We start from the raw sequence: 8157 nt of genomic DNA, 5'->3' as shown, positions 1-8157 counted from the left end.
AATACAGTTTACTAGGGGCATTGTATGCAAATTCAGAATATGCTGCTTGATTAACTAGGCGCGAATCTACAGATTAAATCTGACTGATTAACTAGGCAAAATGTGCTCTGAATTAGCACGCCGTACCTTAATTAGACCCGTGGTACATAATTAGGGCCTGTTCACATTTACTGAATTGAGCTGAGCTAAACTGAACTGAACTGATTGGAGCTGAACTGAACTGAACTGAACTGATTGGAGCTGAACTGAACTGAAATGAAATTTTATGAGAGAAGGAAATTAGGAGCTGAACTGAACTGATTTGAAATTAAGTAAATGTGAACAAACCCTTAATTAAGTTAATGCAATTCCAAATTTCCAATTAATATATGCTCAAATAATGGGACTTACCATTAGCAATTGATGAAAGTTTCTAAGAAAACACCAATTGAAGCTGAGGTTTGAAAAATGTGGCCTCACTCTTAATTAGCAACATTTTTTTTTATAATAATATATATTAGGAAAAGAGAATTTTTTTTCTTAGATTGTAAGGTTTTTAATTAGTTGATCAAGTATTCATTAGCTTCGGATCGGATAAAAAGTCGTGGAATGTTTTGATAAAATTGCCATTAATAATTAAGGATAATACTTGTATTTATCTTTTGATATAATTTATAGCACCTCTTTTCATCTGTAGGTTATCTGAATAAAATCCTGTAATTTGCTTATGTGCCCATAGTTTAGCGGAAATTCTAGGCTACAAATTTTTTGCCTAAATTTGCTTATATCAAACTTGATTATTTCCGAACCATAATCAGTTTTTAAAATTGTTGACTACTAAAATATACTCCGTAGAAGTTTCTAGAAAAATATACAGAGTAAAACAAATTAAAACCCACCAAATAGATTGAGCTATGTGAGGATATTTGCGAATGAAAATTCATTATCTTTTTTATTTATTTATTTTATTATTTATTTACATTTGACTCTCTAATAAATATTAATACTCAACTGTCAACATAATTATATATTAGAAAATCAAATGTGAAAAAGCACAAATTGAGCCGGATGAGGTTATTTGTTTGGGAATGAAAATTCAAAGCCTTATTTTTTGACATTAACTTCTAAAAAACAAATTAAAATAATATTCTAAAATTAATAACAAATTCTTTCTTTCAAAAAATACTTAACAAATTCTATCTTAAAATATCTATAGGAAATTATATCACAATATGAATTTGATTCTTTAGGATTCCTAGGAAGGTAAACTTTAAATAAATAAAAAAATTTAAAACTTATTAACTCTCTCTTTTCTCACTTTTGTTCGGAAAAATTAGAGGTTTATAAGCTCATTTTTTTTATTTCTTTAAAAAAAAAAAGTTTAATTAGAGCTCAATTAGGGGTTAATTACTTCGAAAATACCATGTTTGAATAATCCGATTCCTCTGATCCTATCTTTGGAGAAAAGGTTAGTCTTTTTTTAATCCAGTTTTATTCTTGTTGTTGTTGTTGTTGTTGTTGTTGTTGTTGTTATCACTCCTTCGTCTCTATTAGTTCTTCCTGTTTTGAATTATCAAAGACAATTAAAGAATAAAAAAAACACGGAGGGAGTAACATTAACTATTTAAGTAACTTCGTTTGAGTTATATTTTTTTGACTTGATTATAATACATTACACATCTTTAAATTGTACTTAAAATCGTGTTTAACGATTAAAGAAATTTGTTTAATTTAGGTATGGATGATAAAACACGGTTCGAAAACATGGAGAATTTCGATGTTATGCCCTTGTTGTCTTGCATTAGTGAGATGAATTACCTTCGACGAAAGTATCAATTATTCGATTTGGTACACCCTTATGAACGAGTTGCAATTGATGATAAGATGCTTAGTGGCAAATACATTGTTTTGTGTTGTTTCAACTTGCCTGTTATAGACTATTACAACTTACACGATGACGACTTTAATACAATCTGTCCACAAGATTTGATAGCTGCTTGTCACGATTTGTTTTTCGTACGAGACGATTTTGAGATGGTAGTGGTGATAAAGCCGAATGAAACAGATGCTTTCCACATATCTAATTTTAATGGGTTCTCGAGACATCTACCCGCTATGTGTCTTGTAGTACCATTCGAGGACTCAAAGCGTCGTGACTTTATATGTAAGTACCTTGATTTGGGTGATCTTGGTTTAAAATGTGTCTTAGTGAATGTTGAGAAACAGATTGTGAGTCAAGGAGAATATGATTCCATGCCGAAGTTTATTGAGTGTTTACAGGATTTGTATCGAGAGTGTTCTTTTGATTTGCCGCGGTGTTATGGAAGGCTAGTAAAATCGATGTGGCCTGTGGTACGCGAAGAGCAGAGTAAACCCTGTGTGAGGAATGTATGTCCTATAGCAAGGAAATTAAAAGTTGAGGTACCGGAATTTCCTGATGAAATTAATAAGATGTGTTTAGAATTACGAAGTTTATGTCCTATTGAGTTAGTTAAGTTTATTAATGTTGTATCGTTGTTGGTTGGTGTGGGTGATTTGAATTACCTAGTACGAAATGATGGTGAGCGAGTTGAGGTTGAAGGGAAGGTGTTTAGTGGAAAATACGTTATGGTTTGTTGTTTTTATGTGCCTGTCTTTCGTGAAGACGAGGGTTCAATGTACATACAAAGTCTAGCAACTACGTGTTACGATTTGTATTCCACAAGAAACGATTTTGAGATGGTAGTGGTTGTGAAGATGAACAAATTGGCGAACCATGAATTGGTTTTCAATCACTTTTTGTCGGGTTTTCCCTCTTCGTGCCTTATAGTACCGTTCAAGGACTCAAAGCGTCGTGACTTTATATGTAGATACCTTGGCTTGGGCATAGGCATAGGCGTTCCTGGCCTTGGCCCGGATCTTGGTACGAGTATAATTCGATGTCTCGTTTTGAATAAGGATGAAGTAGATTTTAGGAGAAACTTAAGGTGTGGATGTCCTAACTTCTTGTGGAATCATGGAGCTGATGCCTTTCCTTTTTCTTTTGAGAAGCTGCAAGAACTTAGAGCGAATGACTGGCCAATATGGGCTACTCCCTCTACATCCACACTCGAGGGGCTATTAGGTTGCAGTCCTTCTGATTTTGTTTATAAGAATAATTCAGCAGGTGTTCATGAGCAGGTGACTATCTCGAAACTTAGTGAGAATTTGGTGGTCTTATGCTTGACTGGTTTTGATACATTCATTCCGATTCTGCATAAGGTCTATGAGCATTGCAGGGCTCAGAATCTGGCATTTGAGGTTGTACTTGTTTATATGCCCTCTGATGACTGTCTTGACCCTGAGGTAAACAAGGCGAAAGTGGATAGTGTGTTGCAAAAGCAGAACATATCTTGGTGGAGGTTGCCCTTCAATAACTCAGTAAGTCGCAGGCTTAAGAGGCTCACCAATGGACCATGGTACAATAATCAGCTAATCATAGTAGGACCACATGATAATTATGTGGAACCGTATGGGGCGGAGATCATAAACCAGTTCGGGATAGATGCATTTCCGTTCACTAGAGAAGGCCTTGTCGAAAGTGGATTGATGAGGCTTAGGGAACTCACCTTGGACTCTTTGTTGGTTTATGGTTCACGAAATTATGTTATTCGAGGAAATTATAAGGTTGCTGTGTCTGAACTCAAAGGCAGAAATATACTTCTGTACCTTGATTATTACCTTGTGGATAACCTTACACTATATCATGAATTATTGATTTGGTATGATGAGATTAAGGCAAAGCATCCTACATTCGAAGTGGTCTTTGTTCGCCTTCAGAGTATGCATACTAGTATAATTGGAGTGGAAGATGAATCTGAACTATCTGCAGTAATGCCTTGGTTAATATGCCCCTTTGACCCTGATCATTCAGCTTCCCTTGCGAAGAAAATATTCTTTAAAGGTTATACTCGCGATACACTCATTCAGTTTGGAAAAGATGGGAGGATTTGCTCAACTCGAGCTCAAGACCTTCTGAGAAAGTATGGATCTGATGCTTTTCCTTTTGGAGATAATCTACGCCAGGATGTCATTTGTGAGCTTCAGAGTTTTATCTACACATTTATCGATATGATGTAGCTAGTTAGTCTTCTTCTATTTAGTTCCATTTTCTTGAGGATGTAATAAACTTCCTCTGCTTGTAGTTATGATATGAACACTTATTTTTAATAGTTTCAGTGATTTTAATTTTGTTCCACTTCTTATGGAGGACCTGTAAGGTTAGCTAGGCTGGCATGGAACGCCTTTTTAACCACTATATTAAACTGAATCCACAATGTTGTCATGACTCTCACCTTGTTGCTAGGTGGGATATATCATATATACTCTCACCTTGTACAGACTCTGATCCGTCCTCAAAGCATCATTATTGCTTTGGTCGCGGAACTTGATTATAATTAATCAAATCCGGCTCTTATTTTAAAAAAAAAAGTATTAGCTCAATATTATTGACAATAATGATAAATCAACTAAATATTTTTAATTCAAGTTGTTTGTGAATGTGCAATTTCATGTGCAAGCTCGACTTGAGTTGATCTTTTATCATATTTACTATGCTTCTGTATAATTGCTTTTAAGTTATTCATCTATTTATTGATTGAAAAATACATTACTGATAAAAAAAATCTTCCTTACTGACCTTATTATAAATCTGCGCCAGCACAAGCTTACCTTAATATTGTCCTAACACGCTCACAGAGTTGCTGCATATCTTGGTGTATGTTTGTCGTTTACGATTTTTCCTAAGCTTCTAATACCCGCTGTTAAGCATCTGTTTGCTAAACAGAGTTTTGTGCTGCTATTTCGTATTAATGTTACTGATTTTGCACACCTTAACTACACTTCTGGTAAGTTAAAGCAATTCTGACGAAGATATAATCAAATAATGGGATTTACTATGAGCAACTGATGAAAGTTTCTGCAAAAACACCAACAGAAGCCGAGGCTTGAGAGAGTTACCTCTAAAGAGTCTTAGCAACAACATAGTAAATCGAATTTATTTATGCTGTTACAAAGTATATCACACTAACGATTGACAGGATTTGGACCGCCAAAGTAGACAATAATTTTACCATGGTCCTGATCGCTGATCTTTAATTACAGCATTATACTATGAAAATTTTACAAAAAACCACCTTTTATAAGCATTTTTTTGCAAGAAACAACCTTATAATTTTTTTTTTTTGCAAAGACACACCTTAATCAAAATTTTTTTTGCAAAACCATACCTTTATGCCGGAAAATAGAGTCAAACCCTATTTTCCAACGTTGACTATGCCATTTGCACCCACGAAACTGATAGTGGAGGGGAGAAGGGTGGCTAGGGCTATAGAGGAGGGTTTAGGGTGGTCAACGCCGTAAGAGGGGGTGTGTTTATGGTGGTCAACGCCATGAAAGGGTGATTTTGTGGGTGGGGCTTAGGAGGGAGGTGGTTTCGTGGGGGCTGGGGAGAGAGGTGGTTTCGTGGGTAGATTAGGGTAGTCAACGCCGGAAAATGGGGTCAAACCTCATTTTCTGACATAAAGGTATTGATTTGAAAAAAAAATTTGATTAAGGTGTGTCAATGCAAAAAAAAAAATTTATAAGGTGGTTTCTTGCAAAAAATTGCTTATAGAAAGGTGGTTTTTTGCAAAATTTCCTTATACTATGGATTATTTGTATACGCTTCAGTATCTGAATAAGCCACAATATTATGTGACTGGCTAAGAAAATATTCACGAAAGAAAATACACATGATACCCTTATTCTGTTTGGTGAAGATGGGCACGTTTGCTTAACTGAAGCTGAATTGCTTCTAACAGATGAAAAACCTGGTGAATTTCCTTTTGCTGATCTATCTAATTATCTACGCTGGGAAGTCTTTACTGATTTCATACACATTGGGTTGTACCACTGTATGTATTTTATGGATTAGGTATTTACAAGTCGTTCTGTTTAGTTCCGTTTTCTTGAGAATGTTATAATCTTCACCTGCTTATAGCTTTGTACCATTATATTATATTTAGCCATCCCTCTTAAATTTCGCAATCAATTTATTTTGATGTAGTAAACCTTCCTACTGATAAAAGGGCTGTGTTTTAACTATTGTGTAAACAAGACATTTTTGTAAGGTAATTGGATGTGGAAGTAACGGGGATGCCCCAATTTCTCAAGACATGACATTTTCGTAAATAGACCAATCATAACATGACACATCATCATGTTATGGTGTCATTTTTACAGTAGAAACATCCTCTTAAAAGCATTGCAAACTGGAGATGCAGCAAAATCTCCAGAATTTAATTTGTAGATGTTTGTTGCTACTTCAATAATCTGATTTGTCCACAATAAGAACATGAACTCGATCCCATCTCAAAGAATGCTTACCTGAACCATGAGTCACATTTGCAGCGAGCCATTCTAGCGGGTTAAAAGTAATCTGGTTATGTTTACATTGTCAACTTAACAGTTTTCTAGAAGCAATGTTCCATTAGTGTTTTTGCAGGGACTTTCATCAGTTAACAGTTATCTGTAGTAAATCCTACTCCAACATTTTATCATACATTTCTTTGTGATTGCTTTAACTTACCACGGGTCTAATTAACAGCTTATACTCTTGGTTATTTGTATACACTTCAATATTACGATTCGAAATAGTAGTTATAGTAATATTGTAGTGGAAGATGATTAATTTGTACAAATGCTATCACACCTTTTAATTATTACTGATGGCCCGGGCGATGCCACGGGTTGCTAGTTTGTACTTGTTGGTTTCGTGTTTAAGTCTTTCTATAAACATTTTTTAGTTGCCAAACTCAATCATTACGTAATGAAAATAAATAGTATGATAAAACACCAATTAACTTATGTTAACTATAATTTTGTTGGACTTGTTGGTTTTGAGTTCAAGTCTTGTTATAAGTATTTTTTAGATGCAAACCTAGGTAACTTGACGTGTGACACATATTAATGATATACTTCGTATCAAACTTAAAAAAAGGTGACACGTGGAACATATTCTGTTTAAGAACCTTTTTTAAATATATATAAGTATATTAGCTTGGACTTTAGTTTTTAGACTTTTCAATTGATCATAATTAATTAAAAAAATCAGCCTAACTATTAGGCTTTTTTATTTTTTTTTTTGTTGGTAATTTGCAAGTCTATCAACATCCAATTGATCATTATTAATTTGCACATACTAGTTACAAAACATCCAATTGATCATAATTAATTTGCAAGTCTATCAAAATCCCCTCAAATAAAAAAAAAATAAAAAAAAAAAAACATTAAATAAAATTGATTGTAAAAAAAAAAAAAAAAAAACATCCAATTGACCAATTCACCAACAACTCAGACAAGTAGTTAGAGAGCAAATGAATTATGAAAAATTGTATAGCATCGTAAGCAAGGGATAAAATATGATTTTAAATTTTTAACAAGTCTTTTTTATGGACGGGATTTTTTAACAAAGTCTTAACTAATTTTCCAGCCTTTAAAATCATATTTTCATGGAATTGCTTATAACTTTGAACAAAACTCGTTGAAATTTAACATTCATTTCAAGTTGAGATGATAGCAAGAAAGATTACACAAGGAAAGTAAGGTGGAGTAAGATCAAAAGTGCACATACTAGTTACAAAATTAAACGTAGGCGACCATATGGTTTCAGAGTAAAGATCGAAGTGCATGCAGTCAGTATTTCAGATAAAATATGGAGTTTAAGTTCCTTGCTGATCATGATACCTTACTCGACGGGAAGCTCACCGCTTTGCTGCAGCTTTCTTCGATGAAGCCATCTTGGATCATACGCCGCCGCCTATTTACGCTGGAAAAAGATGTGAGGTCGCCAGATAGGAGGATATGGTGTGTTCTGGCAGAGTCAGCAGTGGCTCCAACTCCTACAATTCATTGACTTAAAAATGAATTAGGGGAGGTTCGATAGGGGAGAGTGAAACCATGTTATTATCCACGTGTGAGTTATCCCATATTGAGGAAGAGGAGATAAATGACTACTTTATCGGCAACATGACTTTCAATTAAAACTTCTATTATGGGCTTGTTAGTGGGCTTTATTGTCCGGTTTTGCTTGTAAGTGAACTCAATTCTCATCTTATATAATACACTTTTTAAATTTCGGTAAAAAAATTATCCTCCGTTAAATGTTATGTGCAACATTGG

This window comes from Chenopodium album, chromosome 26, assembly GCF_948465745.1.
Source record: "Chenopodium album chromosome 26, dcCheAlbu1.1, whole genome shotgun sequence".
Classification (NCBI taxonomy): Eukaryota; Viridiplantae; Streptophyta; class Magnoliopsida; order Caryophyllales; family Amaranthaceae; genus Chenopodium; species Chenopodium album.
Note: the sequence above shows the minus strand (reverse complement) of the source record.